The following is an 18,472-nucleotide window of genomic DNA, read 5'->3' on the forward strand; positions in this document are numbered from 1 at the left end:
GCCAAAGAAGGGAGTCGCAGCCCCATTAGCACTAGTCCCCACAGCCCTAGGCAAGCGATGGAGGTTGGAATGTGTCCCTGCGGTTTCTCTTGCAGACCTGTGTGGGAAATTTACTCCACTGCTCGATGCCTCTTGCCAGTCATCAGAATGTAATGGACCCGTTATAGGCTCTGCACAGCCAGGAGAAGACACAGCTGGATCTGGCATGGAATTTACTCCACTGCCTGATGCCTCTTGCGAGCCATCAGAATGTAATGGACCCGTTATAGGCTTTGCACGGCCAGGGAACGACACAGCTGGAACGGGCAGGGTAGCGAGTGGAGTCTCTTCTGGCAGTGGAACACAAATCCATTGTCCATCCTCCATTTCTTCTTCACTTCCCATATTCTCAGGCTGCAAAGACACAGGACCCGTACATGAGGGATAAAGAGTCAAAACGTCAGACACCGGTTTCAACATAGTACGATGTACCCTTTTTACCAGTGTACGTCTATCTGAAGGGGCTATGGAATAAACGACTCCTCCTTCCATGGGTGCTTGAATTATTGTGTAATTTGTCGGACTCCAGACATCTTGTATTTTATTTCTACCTCGATTACTGAAGTCTCTTCGATAAACCAACTGACCTTCTTTCAAATGGCAACTGTAACCCTTCCGATCATGCCTCTCCTTCCTCCGCTGTGCTGCCGCTCGAATTCTCTCCTGTGCACCATCAAAAGCCACTTGCAACCGCTCCCGATGTTCCTCCATCCAGTCCATTACGGTCCCTGCCGTCGGCTGTGGAACTTTTCCAAGGAGAAAATCAACTGGCAAATTAGGTTCCTGGCCAAACATTACAAAATGTGGGCACTCGCCTGTGGTCTGATGCATGGTGGTATTGTAAGAGAAGCTGGGGACTGGAGGTAGACAAAGCCTTCTTTCTGGCTGGGGCTCCAGTCGACTTTAGCAGACTTGGGAAGTGTACAAAGAAGGCTATGCAGTGTTCGGTTAAACCTTTCACATTGCCTTGAGGATGGTAAGGTGTTGTGCGGGTCTTCTGTATCCCATACAGGTCATAAAGTTGATGTATCAATGCCCCTTCAAAACTCCAACCCTGGTCGGAGTGAATGCGAGCTGGAACCCCAAACCGGCAAAACCATTCCTTCACCAGAACATTTGCTACCGTGGAAGCCCTTTGGTCATATGTTGGAACTGCCTGCGTAAATTTGGAGAACATTATAAATGTTCCGTGTCCCTGATGTAACTGCTGTAACACTTCCTCCTGTAGAGTTTCTGGCAATACTAGTTGCAGCACCTCTTCTCCGCCATCAGGACGAAAAGTCCTACGGTACAGTACCTCCTCTTTCTCCACCAACCGTTCCCATTGTCGCATCAACTCCAATACAGACTTACTCAATGCTTGTCGTTCCCAGTGATCTGGCCTTTGTTTGTTTTGCCAAAATTGAAAAAAGGTACCAGCAGGATCATCTTGTTGAAGTTTAGCAATATCATTCATGGCATAAGCTGGTAAGACAGATATCTCTGACTGGCAAGCAATGACTGGTGTCTGACCTACTACCTGCTCCAACCGTACTGGAATCGAAGTTCCTGGAAGAACCTGGTCCACCAGAGATCCCACATCAGGGGAGTGTTGTCTTGACAAGGAATCTGCATTCCGATTGGCCCGTCCTGGACGATACCGGATGGTGTAGTCAAACGCTTCCAACTCTGCTGCCCACCGTAACTCTGTAGCTCCAAGTTTTGCGGTGTTTAAATGACTCAGGGGGTTGTTATCGGTCCAAACTATGCACTTATGGCCCAGCAAATATTCTCGAAATTTCCCCACCATTGCCCATTTCAGAGCAAGAAACTCGAGCTTCATGGAACTACAGTTTGGCATCCTCTTCTCAGTTCGACTCAATGTTCTACTTGCCTATGCAAGAGGCCTCACTTTCCCTTCCTGCTCCTGTGACAACACTTCTCCCAGTCCATTCTGGCAAGCATCCACTTCCAGGATAAAAGGCAATGAAAAATTAGCATAGGCCAACACAGGAGTAGTAGTCAGACGTACCTTCAGTTCTTGAAAACTCTTCTCACAAGCCTCAGTCCAAGCACCGTTCACGGGTCCCCGTGCACCCTTTTTGTTCTTACTTCCACCTAGTTCTCCTACCAGATGATACAAGGGAGCCGCCGTCACTGAGAAATCTTTGACAAATCGTCTGTAATAACTCGAGAACCCCAAAAAGGATCTTAGCGCTGCTACATCTGTTGGTCGGGGCCAATTGGCTACAACGGCAATCTTCTCAGGGTCGGTCGAAACTCCCTTATTAGATATCACATGTCCCAGATATTTGACCTCAGTCTGGAAGAAACAACACTTCTCCAACTTTACCTTAAGACCCTCTTGGTGCAGCCGGCTCAAAACCTTATCCAGACGTTCCAAATGTTGATCTATAGAACTGGAAAATACGATCACATCATCAAGGTAAAGCAACAGAGTTTGAAAGTGCTGGGACCCAAACATGCGCTCCATGAGTCGCTGAAATGTACTTGGTGCGTTACATAACCCAAAGGGCATACGATTAAATTCGAAGAGCCCAAAAGGGGTACAGAAAGCGGTCTTTTATCCCTCTCTTCAACAGGCACTTGATTGTAGCCGCTTGCCAGATCTAAGGTTGAAAACCAGCGGGCACCTGAAAGAGCATCAAGGGACTCCTCGATGCGAGGGAGGGGAAAAGCATCTCTCCGAGTCCTGCGGTTAAGCTGGCGATGCTCCACACATAACCGCAGGGTACCATCTTTTTTCTTCACTAGGACTATTGGCGACGCATAGGGGCTGCAACTCTCCCTTATCACCTGACTTTCCAAAAGTTGATTTATATGTGCCTTCACAAAATCATCAATGTCTTTTACCACAAGGATCCCCTTCTTTGGTATACATTTTCCAAAAACCTCAACATTCACTTCTGCATAACCAACATAGGGTATATCAAGCCCATTGGCGGCTTTGAGTTGTAACCAATTACAAGAATGAAGCTGTTCATTAAAATGTTGGGAAAAAAAATGTTCTGTTACTGTGGACACCATTGATCCAGTATCCAAATGGCATGGTACCCTGACCCCCCCCCCCCATTAATACCATAACTGACGGGCATGGTCCTACTAATTTTGGTAAATTGAGGCAACTTACCTCATTGGGATTACTTGAGTCAAAGTTATCCCCTCCTGAACCGTGACTCAACGACTCGGAGGGAGTTAGTTTTCTGACGGCTGCTGCTGGGATCCTACCCCCTGTCTGAAATGAGACTGTGATCGAGGTTGAACACGTTCATTGTCGCAATGGCTAGCAAAATGACCAGGCTGTTGACAACGCCTACACACGACTTGATTACGATGCATAGGGGGCCATTTGGGAGAATGGTGTAACCGGGAAAGCTGTTCCCCAAGCTGGTTTAACTGTGCTTGTTGTTGTTTTAACAGTTCTTTTATTTCAACAATTTCAGCCGAATAATTACTGGTACTAGAGGTATATGATGTAGTAGATACCTGCGTAGCACACAATGAAGGCACCGAATAACTCCGTGCCTGCCCCTCTAAAGACATACCTTCCCGCTCCCAACGAATAGCCTCTTTACGAATATCTAAAAGTGTATGGCTTGGATGGGCTCGGACAATTTGTTTCAGTGCCCTTCGAAGGGCTGGATCAGTCACATGTTCAAAAAACTGGTCTCTCAACAATATGGCAGAATTAGGCATTGTATCTGGGGCAGTTTCCAACACCTCATTTATAAGCCCAAACAGAGCATGAGAATACTCCTGTAATGATTCACCCTCAAGTTGTTTATGGGAAAATAATTTCTCTTGCAATGCAACATAAGACTGAGAACACCCATACATTTCTTGGAGGGTAGAAAGAATCTTTTCTGGATCCTCTCTCTCTTCTCTAGACCTATATTTAATTTCATTTTTGGCTTCTCCCTCCAAATGGTCATACACAAATACACCTCAACTGGAATATTTTGCAATGATGTTAGCGATCATTGTGCAATTGCTTGTGTTAGGAATACAAAAATTCCCAAGGTAAAACCCCGGTTCATTTTTAAAAGATATTTTAAAGGTTTTCAAGAGCAGGCTTTCATGCATGATTTATATCATAGTGATCTTAACAGAGTAACTCTGATTCCGGATGTTGAATTGGCATGGGAATATTTTCACTAAATTTTTCTGTCTATCTCTAATAACCATGTTCCCATTAAAAAGTTTAGGATCAGTGGTAGGGAAAATCCTTGGTTCTCAGATAGTCTCTCAGAGCTAACTCATTTAAGAAATAAATCGTGGGCCCAAGCTAGATTTTCAAACTCTGCTGCTGATTGGACTGCGTTTAGAACCCTAAGGAATAAGTGCACCTTGATGATAAACATTCCAAATCAGAGTTTTATTTGAAGACAGTTACAGAGAATCTAAATAACCCCTCAAAATTCTGGAAAGTAATTAAATCTATGTCAGGTACACATGTTGCCTCAAGCCTCCCTGAACACATTCTGGTTGGATCAGATGAAATAAAGGATAAAGCTGATATGGTCAGTCAGTTAAACAAACACTTTATCTGTGGTGGGTCTGCATTTGACAGCTCAAATGTAAATGCACCTGTCCGATATTCTGCAACCATTGCAACTGATAGAAATCTGGATTTGTTTGATTTTAAAACTATTTCAGTTGCGCAAGTTTGTAAAGCTCTGAAAGACATTGACCACAAAAAATCTGCAGGTCCTGACAATCTGGATCCTTATCTCTTAAAGGTGGCGGCAGATGTTATTGCTGAGTCTATTACTCACATTTTTAATTTGAGTCTTATGTCCAATTCAATACCCCAAATCTGGAAAGCTGCTTATGTTCTCCCCTTATTTAAAGGTGGGGACCCCTCAGAGCTAAACAATTACCGTCCGATCTCCAAACTCTCAATCCTGGCTAAGATCCTTGAATCCCAGGTAAATTTACAGGTAAAACAGTTTTTATTTGATAATAATATTTTAAACAATTTTCAATCTGGGTTTAGAACTGGCCACAGTACTATTACTGCTGCTATGGTGGTAATAAATGATCTTATCTGTGCCTTGGACAGAAAACAGCATTGCGCTGCTTTATTTGTAGATCTAGCCAAGGCGTTTGATTCTGTAGATCATGAATTGTTGCTGAACAAACTTAGGAATGCTGGTTTCTGTCCTAATGCTGTTAAATGGTTTAGAAACTATTTTGTAGATCGGACTCAGTGTGTCCATGCAGAGGGCCACAAATCTGAGTTTCTTGAGATATCGAACGGGGTCCCCCAGGGGTCTATTTTGGGACCTATTCTGTTCTCTATTTTTATAAATGATTTAGGTAAGGATGTTCAAGCAAAAGTACACTTTTATGCTGATGACACTGTCCTTTATACACATGCTCCTTCCATAGCACAGGCTGTGCAAGAGCTTCAGACTGCATTTCTGTCATTACAAACTGCTCTGCTCAATTTAAAATTGATTTTAAATCCTCAGAAAACAAATTTCATGGTCTTTTCAAAAGCTCGCCTACAGTTGCTTGATGATATTAGCATTTTTACCTTTGATGGTAAATCCATTGAAATCCCACGTACAAGTACAAGTACAAGTACTTGGGTATATGGATAGACGACAAACTTTTATTTAATGTACATATTGCTAATCTAGTTAGGAAGCTCAAAGTGAAGATTGGCTTTTATTTTAGAAATAAATCTAGTTTTACTTTCAATGCCAAAAAAAAACTTGTGGAAGCTACTTTTATGTCTGTGATTGATTATGGTGACATATTATATATGCACACAGCCTCCTCCATCTTACGGAGCCTTGATTCAGTATATCATGTGTCTCTACGCTTTATTACAAATGCAAAGTCCCTCACTCACCATTGCATTCTTTATGATATGGTGGGTTGGACAGCACTGACTACCCGTAGAAAACAACACTGGTATATTTTTATATATAAAGCCATGCTAGGTAAACTTCCAGCTTACCTCTGTTCTCTCCTCTGTCTCAGTTCTGCTAGTTATCAGCTACGTTCCTCCAAGTGGTTACTTTTTAATGTTCCCAGGGTTTTGACAGATCTGGGAAAAACTGCATTTTCATACTATGCACCCTGGGCATGGAATAATTTGCAAAAAGATCTTAAACTAGAAACGTGTATATCAATTGATAAATTTAAGAGCATCATAAAGAATGTGGTAAAGGAGACATGTGCTTGTTTTTCTTGAGAGGCCATTGTGTTTGAATGATTTCTTATTTTTTGTTTTACATGATTGTAGGTATGTATAACATTTTGTTACTATGTTGTGTTTATGTATGGCTGCTACCTTGGCCAGGTCTCTCTTGTAAAAGAGATTTTCATCTCAATGAGACTTCCTGGTAAAATAAAGGTAAAATAAAAAAAAAAAAAAATATATATATATATATATATATATATATATATATATATATATATAACCAAAAATTTAAGGTTATTATAATGAAAATAAATCATAAACAAAACAGCAGGGCCTAGACGTCAGAAGTCCACGTGCATAGGACTCCACAAAGGAGGATCTGCCAAATAAACACAAAACAAACCATAAATATCTAAAATACAGATCCAAATAGACCTCTGCCACAAATTCCATGCAACATCATTACACCTTCACTTACAGAATTGTTAGATAATTCAATGATTATGCATGAAATGTTTAACACCAAACCAAACCTAACAATCTAACACACACATACCTCTATCGTAATCCAAGAGCAAAACATAGACTGGTTGAATGATTCGTGGCTATGGATTAAACACGGCATCCAGCGCTCGGCACTAGCCCCATTAAACCACCCACGCCCTCACACTCTTGCATCAAGGACTTCCGCCCTGCGTTTAACATAAAATCAATAAATAAAAACATACCAACGTCTTTGTATTAGAACAACAATGCCACACTCACAGCTCGCTATGGCGCTTCGGGGTCACAACACCGGAAGGAGACGGACTTTAAAAGTCAAAGCGTCAGTAAGTTATCCCGTCTACTCGCTGTCGTGCTATTTATAGCGTGAAATAACTACACGCCCCGCCCCATACAGAATCCTTACTCTCTGGTTACATCTGGTGACACAGACAATATTCAACAAATAGCCTAAATGTATTTTTATTGAATATTGGTGGAGCAACATAACATGTGTTAAAAGAAATAACAGCAGAAAGACGTTTTGAAAAATATGATAAAAAGGGATGCCTTTTACCCCACACCTGGTGTAAAAGGCCCCCAGGGGGGTTATATTGATATAGTGTACATACCGGAGCAATAGCTATTGGGCACAATTTGTCAACTTATGCAAATCATTTTGAGACTGCAAGATACTTCTTTGAGTAACAAACTAATACGATGCTTATTCAAAATAACCACTTCAGAAAAGGGTGCATAATTGCTTGTTAATTCCAATCACATTTGACATTTCATAACATCTCCAAGTATTCTCTAAACAAATTATACTCCATTGTGATTGGACCAGTCAATGTGTTATGAATCAGACGAGGGCAGACGAGGAGTGAGGATCTAAATGCAGCATTTATTAGTGAAGGAGCAAAAGGTGAATAAGATAACTAAACAACACAGGGAACAAACAAAACATCCTCGAGGGGATAACAAAATATAAACATGAGAAACATAGACGAAGGGCACGGCAGGAACACAGTCAAGGACAACCATAACATTCAATGACCAACGAATGAACAAAAAACAGGGCTTAAATACACAGGGATGATGATTAAATTACAAACAGGTGAGATCAATGACACTGGCAGTGATGAGGGCAGGGGATTATGGGAAGTGTATTTCGGGACAGGTGACAGGGGAGAAACACTGAGCAGACAACGGGGAATCGTGACACAATGTGAGCCCACTTTGAACATTCTTCATCACAAATCTATCCACCCCACTTGAAGGGATATTTCACCCAATTCTATCATTATTTACATGATATCCCAGGTGTGTATTACTTTTTCTTCACCTGAACACATTTGAAGAAGAATATAAAACTATCTTAGCCTAGTAATTCCTTAAAATGCAAGTGAATGGAGATTTCTCTTTTGAAGCTTCAAATATTATAGTCAGTTTAAGCATAATCCATACGACACCAGCTGTTAAATTAATGTCTTCTAAAGTGAACATGATCGGTGCAAAAAAAGATAAATATTTAAGTACTTTTTAACTATTAACCATTGCTTCCGTTAGGCTTCACTAGAGGGTGGATTCCAAGCAGTCTCTCGTGTGATGTATTCACGTTGCCATTATACGGTTTATTGGGAAATAAACAAGCACGAGCCGGACAGGATAAGGTCCACAGATAATAACGGCCTCAGAAAGCGTAGGCTAGGTCCATAGAACGGAAAGTCCCAGCCAAGAGCAGTCCGCAAAAGAGGTCAATGATGGTGGCGAATGAGACGGGGGAAGCAACGGGCAGTGTTGGCAGGTGAGGCGCGGCAAAGGGGAAGGGAGATGACTGCTGGTAGGCCGGAGGTGGCGGGGGAATAAGCTCTGTCCAGCAGCCTGGAAGACGGGAAGACTGGAGAGAAAAAAAAAAGATAAAAGGGAAAAGACTAAACTGCTCGGAATGCAAGCCACAGGGGATGAGGAAAAATAATGCAAAAACCTATAAACTATGCCAAGTTAATGTATAGGAAATATAAAAAGAAATCATCAATAAAGATAAAAAATTATAAATCAAATCAGGGTTGAACAAGCTGGGATCAAGACACAGCAAAAGAAAAGAAAAAATAGGAAAAACCTAGGAATCCAAAGCAAATCAAAATTGAAGAAAAATAAAACTTGACTAGATAACTAGACTACCACAAACAGCAGGAAAAAGCAAGATTAGCAAGACGTGAATAACAACATGCAAAAACACGATCTGGCAAGGGATAAAAAACACAAGGGGAATATAAAGAGAGGCTAATGAGGAGTAACACGTAAGTCAAGTCAATTTTATATAGCGCCTTTCACAACACACATCGTTTCAAAGCAGCTTTACAGAATATCAGCATTAACAGACGATAAAACTGTAATGTCTATAAAGTCGATTAATCATTTTAATAGTGTTTAAAAATAATTAAATGATAATTGTATTAATAACCCCTGTGAGCAAGCTGTAGGCGACTGGAAGTGTAATGTTGAACTAACAAGGTAACAAGAGGGAGGGGCGACAGCTGACAGTTGATCACACAGAAAACAACATGTGCAGACACACATGGTGAACGAACACAAACACCACACACCGAAGCGCACGGGCGGACAAACAAGACAGCCAATCGCTACGGACGAACAATGACACAGACACAAACACAACGAGGCTGATCAAACAGGCATCCTGACAGAATCAGGAAAATTTTGCAGTGTATAGTGACAAGGACATTGTTTAGGAAAGTTTTGTGGTTGTTTTGATGCTATTTAGTGTTTTGGGAGAAAATAAAATCAAAGGAGCTTTTTACCCCATGGAGCCTTTAGCCCCATGGTACCCTACTAATTAATGTGAAGATAATGGCTGCATCTGGAAACTGGAATATGCTGCCTTCAGAGGCATTGGTAAGATGAAAATAAGGTGCTTATCAAGCTGTACTGAAACCAGTTTCCTTAAAGGGATAGTTCATCCAAAAATGACATTTCTCCCATGATTTACACTCTTTCCTGGCATCCCAGATATGTATGACTTTCTTTCTTCTGCAGAACACAAATTAAGATTTTTAGTAGAATATTTCAGCTCTGTAGGTCGCCACCAACATTTTGAAGCTAAATCCAGATAAAGGGAGCATAAAAGTAATCCATATGACTCCAGTGGTTAAATCCATGTGTTCAGACATGACATGATAGGTGTGGGTGAAAAACAGGTCAATATTTAAGTAATTTTTATCATAAATTCTCCTCCCTTCTCATTAGGGGGCGAAATGCATAAATAATGTGAATCACGAAAAATGTGAAAGTGAAGTGGAGATTGACTGAGCAGGGGAGGAGGGTCATTATACGAAAACGTGCCATTTTGTGTCCCTCAGAAAAAAAAGCTCTGTAAATCTTAATAAACCATAAAACAAATAAAATATTTTATAATTTAGTTTCCATAATATGTCTCATAATATAAGAATAAATTAATTTCTGTATCTTTTGTTTTTAAAGGATTTTAATTACATTTTTGTGCAAAGCATCTTGCAGAAATGTTGAAAATGGCCTGTCCCTCAGTATGATTTTTCTACTTCTACTTGCTATCGAGGCCAAAAAAGTCAAACTATCATAAAAAACATATACTTGTATAAAGCCTTAAGTGTCAGTTCATTAGTCATGAATGGATTTTATTCTTAACATGTCAAATTGTGAAAAAAAAACCACAATTTAGTCGGGTCCCTAGGTTCTCGTCAACCCTGTTACTTTTTATGAAAACACCTCTTTAAAGATAATGGACTGTTCCAAAAGTTGCATCAGTTTCAGGAAGTGACATCTTCTGCCTTTCATGAAGTTGATGGTAGAAGACAAGTAAGTGTTCTCTTCTTTTTATGAATTTTATTTGAGTTTATGTAATGTCTGAAAGACGGGGACACGCTCATTGTGTCAGCCCTGTTACCAGAAAAGCATACGTTAAAAAGTTATTTGTACATATTTAAAAATTTACATAATATAACAACATTTAAGCCTCTCATTAAGGCACATAATGTGGTGTCATTACCTATACCTCATGGCTAGTAATGGCCGCCAATAACATTTTTCGTCAACCCTGTTACCGTCAACCCTGTTACCATTCCAGGGTAACAGGGTTGACGAAAGTATGATTTTGTGTGTCTTACCCATGTTGTATACCCAAGAAGGGTTAAATCAAGGGCAACTGGACTTGGTACTTCCATATTTGAAGATGTTTTGCCTCTCATCCAAGAGGTTTCTTCAGTTCTAAATGACTGATGGGGAGTGCCAAGTGTACCTATTAAGCCCACCAAAATCTAAGTCTAGGTTTTTTTCATAGATATTGACATAGTTTATAAGAAAAATAATTTGTTAAAATGCAAGATTTATCTCTCATTTGAAAATGTATTAATTAGTTAATGTACAATTTAGAATATAACGTTAAGATAATTTAGGACTAAAGTCAGAAGTCTGGCATGGGCTTAATTGGTACTTTGGCGCCATTTAAGCCTGCATGTGTTCCAAATAAGCCCACATCCTCATTGATTCACAAAATGTAAAAATTAATTGATTTAGTACTTTTTATTGTGCCCACATTGAGAAATGTTAAGTTTTTTCATTCAAGCTTATTGGCTATAGTTTTCATGCGTTTTGTGGCACTGTACCATTTAAGCCCATCTTTAAAAAAAAAAGTTAATTTATGAAAATAATCTTCTCTACAAAACAAGTTATGATGTATTTATTTGTAAATGAATGTAAAATGAATCACAAAACATTTAGTGTTTGCAGTTCACATGCTTAATTCTTTGGCAATCCATCTTTCTGTAAGGCTAATGGTTTGACCTAGAGATTAGTATTATTTGTTCATACACAAAAAACAATACATTTAACTCTTATTTGACATAATATCAATGTAGTTACCAAAGAAATGGCTGAAAATTGCAGAAATGTGTTGATTTCTGAAGGGTCCTGAAACACCAAAGTTTTGAGGTGACTTTGTGTGAGGTCCCCTGATACAGCATGCACATGGGTGGGGCTAACTCAGCATTGCCAAACATGTTCAATTGATCATTTAATTGCAATGTAATTGTTTTAATAAAACAATTGGTTTACATTTACATCCGCAGAATCATCATCATTTTTCATAATTTTTATGCTAAAATATCTCAAAAGAGCTGTCTCAAAAATATGCTGATTAGTCATGTTGAATTAAAGGTTTATGAATGTCCAATTAAGACTCCATTACACCCATAACTGTTACTCAAACAAGCAGTATAACCAATACGGTAACTGTTGTCAACCCTGTTACTGATGTGTCAACCCTGTTACTTGTATAATATTCTAATATCATTTAAAAAATGAAATTAAAAAAGTAATGAACTAATTGTATATGTTTAGTAAGAGAGGCTAATAATCCACTCAAAGTTGAATTTAGGTGTTTTATTTTTGTTTCCATACATTTTTCTTAAAACAGAAGATGCTGGGAGAGTGTCATTTGCAAATGAACGTATTCATCCACTAAAAAAAATCTAACTTTCAATCTTCTCAATTCACAAACACTCTTAATGTAACGGGGGTATTTTTCACAGTATATCATATTTGAACTATACATGTATTTAAAACCTTTTCAAAAAGTAAATAATATGTCAGTAACAGGGTTGACCAAACACACACATTTACGTTGGTTGTATGAAAAAAGTAAAAACAATAAGATAGCCTGAGATGGCACGGCACATTTTCCTGAGAGGTAAGGATCTACTTCATCCAAAAAGGGGCTTAAAGATTTTCAAAACAGTACTTTGAAAATCACACATTAAAAGTGGGAAATGGCACGTTTTCGTATAATGACCCAGGAAAATGTATATTCAAAAAGGATATGTATCTTTTTCTCACCCACACCTATCATATCACTTCTGAAGATTCTAGATTTAACAACCAGAGTCATCTATATTACTTTTATGTTGCCTTTATGTGGATTTTGTAGCTTCAAAATTTTGGACAAAAGTAATGTAAATGATGAGAGAATTTGATGAGAGCTGCACATACCAGTCTGGAACTAAATAAAGACATTCTTAATCACTGGTATATGATAGGATTTAGTTTAAATTGATTGTAGGTAAGTATTCTACTTCATCCAGCGCTCTGCTTGTTTTCTCTGTATTAAGTATCATGTTACCATTTTACTGAGTGAGAATTTACTCCAAACAATTCAGTGCATGAGTGAGCAGTTTAATGATTCAGACTGAATCGTAAACCAATTAATGGAATAGTACCATTAATAAAATGAGTCTATCATTATTTATCATCCCAAATTTCATTTCAAATCCTTGTGACTGACTTTCTTGAAACATCAAATCAGTGCACACATTAAATGTGGGTAGTATTGTGCCATTATTTGTTAGGTCATTTTTGGTAATGAAATATAAAAAATAGTCAGTTGTACCAATACCATGGTACAGTATGTGGATTCCATCAATTCCTCATGTGCTGTTTACAGCTATATATCATTTTCTTTTGCTGTTCCTATTAGAAACATTTTCCAATCTTAAACAAAATGGACTCAGATGGTATTCAGACCTTGCCTCACAGAAATTACCATGTGAATAATTTTTTTTAATACATATTCAGAGATTTTTATATTCATCACCACTACCAAGATACCCCTTAATGAATTCAACCAGGTCAACAAAAAACATGAAGTCAAGCTGTATCTTGCCAATGCTCTGCTGTATTAAAATTAAACTTTGTAGGGGTCTTTAGCATCATGTTCTTAGGGTGACCTAGTGTTTACTAATCACAGTGAAATCGGAAACAGTAGTGTAAAGGTTTCCCCAAGGATGACACGTAGAACAGAGCTTCTTGGCTTCAAGGTAATATTCTTTAATGTACACACTTTCTAAACATACAATTGTACAGCAGACTTTCTAACTAGTAGGTGGTTTGGGTGTAGGCACTCTCTCTCTCCTGAGGCTCTGTGGCTGCTGCTTTTTATGCCGCTCTCCCCATGCTTACTGAAATTAGACACAGGTGTTAGACATAATTTAGCTCAGGTGTAAGCGCCCTTACCATTTTCTCTCCCGGACGGGCGCTTGACCACGCCCCCGCTGCCACAAGTAGGTTGACTTTTTGTTAGCTGAAATTTGTCTGTGCTTAACGATATGTGAAACTCATCCCCCAGTGATCGAAGCGGTAACTGTTGGGAACGTGTGTGCTCCATTTTCCGGGTGAAATGTCCATGGAGGTGTGCCAAAAACGAGTTGGGAAGCAAGTTGTTTTCAGCTATGCAGGCTGTAATACAGTGAAGAGAAATGCTTATTTTATAAATTCTACTCCAAACCCAACCCCCAAACTAAACTTAACCATCAATGGAGTAAAAATATAATGTTAGAAATAAAAATGCAACTTCAAAATCGCGCTCGTTACTGATTATATGAATACGATAACATCATGGTTTCAACACGGGATCTGAACCAGGTCCCCCACGCTGCTGAAGCAACACGCCTCTGGTCGCGCCATAGGGGATGGTTTACATGTTGGAGCTGATTCAAAATGATCTGATAGGAGATGGTGCTTGCTGGTGAGATGGCATTATGTGGCTGATCCTAAGGTACTGGAACTCCAAGTAAATTGTTTTTTTTTGCTTAAATTTTATCTAATTCTCTCCAAATTAGGCTCAGATGATCTAAAAACTGACCTGACAAAACAAATCAAATAATTTTTTTGTTTTTGTTTTTAAACAATGCTGTAGCAGTAACAACATATGCTTGACAGTGTTGACTCTTTGCTTGGCATGTGTCTTTAGCGACTGACAAAGTTGTTGCTGTGTAGAACAGTGAATTGTGCACTTGACTGGGAATCAGAAGATTACTGGTTTAAACCCTAATTGGGCAACTCATGAACTGTTCCATATTTTATATTTTTTAAGTGTACTATATGTCATATCTCCTCCGCACATTCATTGGGTTGTTCTCAGTGTGGTGTTGTGCTTTTATTGTACAGTTATTATTGTTATTATTATAATTATTGGTGAAATAATTTTTTAAACAATGTGGAACCATTGGTTCCCTATCTGTCAATCACTCGACATTGTGTCGATGTAGTAACACTAGGGGTCACTCTTGGGAGCCCCAAATACCTCTGATGTTTTAAGAAAAGGCCAATGAAAACATCCCCCGCACATACGAGTATAAAAGGAGCTGGTGTGCAACTACTTATTCAGATTTTTTCTTCGGAGCCGAGCGGTGTTGATGCATTCCACTGCCAATCCATTCTCTTCTGCAAAAAAGCAAAGCGCGATCTCTGCGGCTGCTGGATTTTACTGCTCATCACAGCGGTTTCTCTCCTAAGTGCAGAGAATGCCCCTGGGTGCTTCGGCAGCGCCTGTTGAGTGCTTCAGTCCAATGCAGAGGACTTGGCTGGGCTGCCCAGTCTTTGAGTGTGGCCGCCCAGTCTGAGGCTGATGCCGAGCTGACTGCCATGCTTGACCGGGCTGCAGTGAGCGTCGGGCTAGAGTGGAAGTAGAGGGTTTAGAGCTCTAAAGGGTAGAGCTCCCTGCAGGAAGTTGACGCCCCCCCTCTCATGGTCATGGTTGTGGCAGGATACTAGGACACTCAACCTCCTCCCCCATCACCGACCAGTCCTGCGTGGGGTATACGGAGCAAGGTATGTGCTTTAACGTCTCTCCCTATACAGCGAGATCTGGACACGAGGCTCCCTGATGCAGCCCCGCTCCACCACGAGACCCATTCCACGGGTACGTCAGGAGCGGTTTTCCCACCCCGCTCCACCGCGAGACCCATTCCACGGGTATGTCAGGAGAGCGGTTTTCCCCTTAATGCCCCTCGCCCGGAGTTTGGAGGCGTGGTTAAGCTCTCCAACCCATTGCGATCTGACTCGGCTACGCTATCAGTTTAGTAGGTGGTGAGGACGCCGCTGCCCTATGTGCGGAATTTGCAGTCCTTCTGCAGAAGGGCGCGATAGGCCGCGATAGAGCCTGTCCCTCCAGCCGATGTGAAGAGCGGCTTATACAGCCCCTTCATCGTGCCTAAGGAAGGCGGTGGGTTGCGACCGATCTTGGACCTCCGGGCACTGAATCGGGCCCTGTACAGGCTTCTGTTCAGAATGCTCATGCAGAGTTACATTCTATTGTACGTCCGGCACTAAGATTGGTTCGCGGCGGTAGACCTGAAAGACACATACTTTCATGTCTCAATCCTGCCACGTCACAGATCGTTCCTTCGGTTTTCCTTCGAGGGTCGGGCATACCAATACAAGGTCCTGCACTTCAGGCTGTCCCTGTCGCCTCGCGTCTTCAGGAAGGTCACAGAAGCAGCCCTTGCCCCACTAAGGGAAGTGGGTGTCCTTATCCTCAACTATCTCAACAACTGGCTGATCCTAGCTCACTCTCAATATCTGTTGTGTGCACACAGGGACCTGGTGTTCACCCGCATCTGCCGATTGGGGCTTTAGGTCAACTGGGAAAAGAGCAAGCTCGCCTGACAGAGAGCATCTCTTTTCTCGGGATGGAGTTGGACTCACGAACGAGCTTGCTCAGTCGGTGCTGGATTGCCTGAAGGCTTTAAGGGAGAGAACAGCTGTCCCACTGAAACAATTTCAGAATCTCCTAGTGCATATGGCATCCTCGGCGATGCCCCTCATGATGCATATGAGACCGCTTCAGCACTGGCTTCAGACTCGGGTACCAAGATGGGCATGGCACTGCAGCATGCATCGTGTGACTATTATGCTGATCAGCCACCACTTGTTCAGCCCTTGGACAACCTGACATTTCTACAGGCAGGGGTTCCCCTAGAGCAGGGCACCAGGCAAGTCATCGTCAGGACAGACATTTCCAAGTCCAGCTGGGGTGACGCCATCTCCTCCTCTGGAGCCAGCAGCTGCTCAAGTACCCAGCCACTCACATCCCCAGCGAACTCAATCGCACTGCGGACATGCTGTCATGGCAGGTGATGCTCAGGGGAGAGTGGAGGCTCCACCTCCAGGTGGTCCGGCTGATTTGGAGGCGATTCGGTGAGGCACATTTAGACCGGTTTGCCTCCCGAGAATCCTCAAACTGCCCGCTGTGGTATTCCCTGTCTGAGCCCCCCTCAGCACGGACACACTGGTGCACAGCTGGCCCCAGGGTCTGCGCATGAACGCATTTCCCCCAGTGAGCCAACTTGCATAGACGTTGTGCAATTAAATAATATTTGTATTAATAACCCCACTGAGCAAGCTGAAGGCGACAGTGGCAAGGAACACAAAACTCCATAAGATGTTGATTAATGGAGAACAATAACCTCACTGTGGGGCCAGTTCCCCTCTGGCTAACATCATGAATATAATGTAAATATTACTTATGTATAGTTTAAGTCATGGTTTCAAATGATTAAACTAAGTAAGTGTAAACTAAGAAGGGGATCACTGTCTCCAAAGAGATGATTGCCCACTGGATTGTGGATGCCATCGCATTGGCATACCATGCCCAGGGTGTGCCATCCCCTTTGGGACTACAAGCGCACTCTACCAGCAGCGTAGCCTCCTCCTGGGCCATGGCCAATGGCACCTCTCTAACAAACATCTGTAGAGTAGTAGGCTGGGCAACACCCAGTACCTTTGCACCAGTTTTGTCTCATGTGTTGGTAGGTAAGGATGCGGGCAGCTGGCTGGGTGTACCGCTGGCACATAAGCGCCTTTCCCCTTCCAAGGGGAAGACCTGCGCTCTCTCATCCACGTGAGTCCCTGGGATCGGTTAACCCTGGATTCCTCCACCAGCACATGCGGCAAGCAAATTTCAACACCAGGCCCAGTACTTGTGTCAGTATGCCCTGTTCAGTTAGGCCCCTGTACTGGGATAGGTGCTTCATATGTGTTGGTTCCCTGTTGGTAACCCCATATGATGTAATCTTCCATGACACTGTCTCCCTGATGGTAGACCCAGGTCTCCCCTTGGGCAGAGTTGGCGTGTTTGTAGAGCTCCGTCCCCTCTGGGTAGGACCTACCATGGGGACTTCTCCACATGCGACACTGCCGACAAGACTTAGTAAGACCATGTGACGTATTTCCACACAATTGCCTCCCCTTTGAGCAGGGTGTGGTCTCTGTGTTGTCTTTTTCCAAGGACACCTACCCTGATGCAAATACGTTTGGCCCCAGCTGGAATCAAGCGAGTTCTTTCTCCGGGAGAAGAAAAGGCAGAACCAACAGGTGCAGCCTGTTCCCATTGTGGACATATCTGACCCCCCTTTTATGCTTTCGGGGGTGAGGGTCCATGCAACTTGTTCGAGGAACGTAACACAGTTCAGCTGGTTGTGGCGTTTCATATAGGGAACACTAGTGTCACTACATCGACACAACAGTGTGTAAGTGACGGATAAGGGAACATCTAGGTTACTCTCATAACCCAGAACTGTTCCCTGATGGAGGGAATGAGACATTGTGTCCCTCCTGCCACAACACTAAATTACCCGCTGTAATAGAGAATGAGTGGTTGCACATCAGCTGCTTTTATACCCATATGTCCAGAGAGTGGCATACAAATTCCACTCACCAATATTCATTGGCCTTTTCTTAAAACATCAAAGGTGTTTGGGGCTCCAAAGAGTGACCCCTAGTGTCACAACATCGACACGTCTCGTTCCCTCCAACGGGGAATGGGGGTTACGACATTAACCTAGAGGTTCTCCTGCTATTGAGTTTGAAGTTTCTCTCTAGGCGAGGTGTGTTATCAGAAATACACTATGGATTGGGGTTAGAAACAGATGTGCAGAGAATATGTGGTGTGTAATACATTACTGTTAA

This window comes from Xyrauchen texanus, chromosome 24 (assembly GCF_025860055.1).
Source record: "Xyrauchen texanus isolate HMW12.3.18 chromosome 24, RBS_HiC_50CHRs, whole genome shotgun sequence".
NCBI classification, from domain to species: domain Eukaryota; kingdom Metazoa; phylum Chordata; class Actinopteri; order Cypriniformes; family Catostomidae; genus Xyrauchen; species Xyrauchen texanus.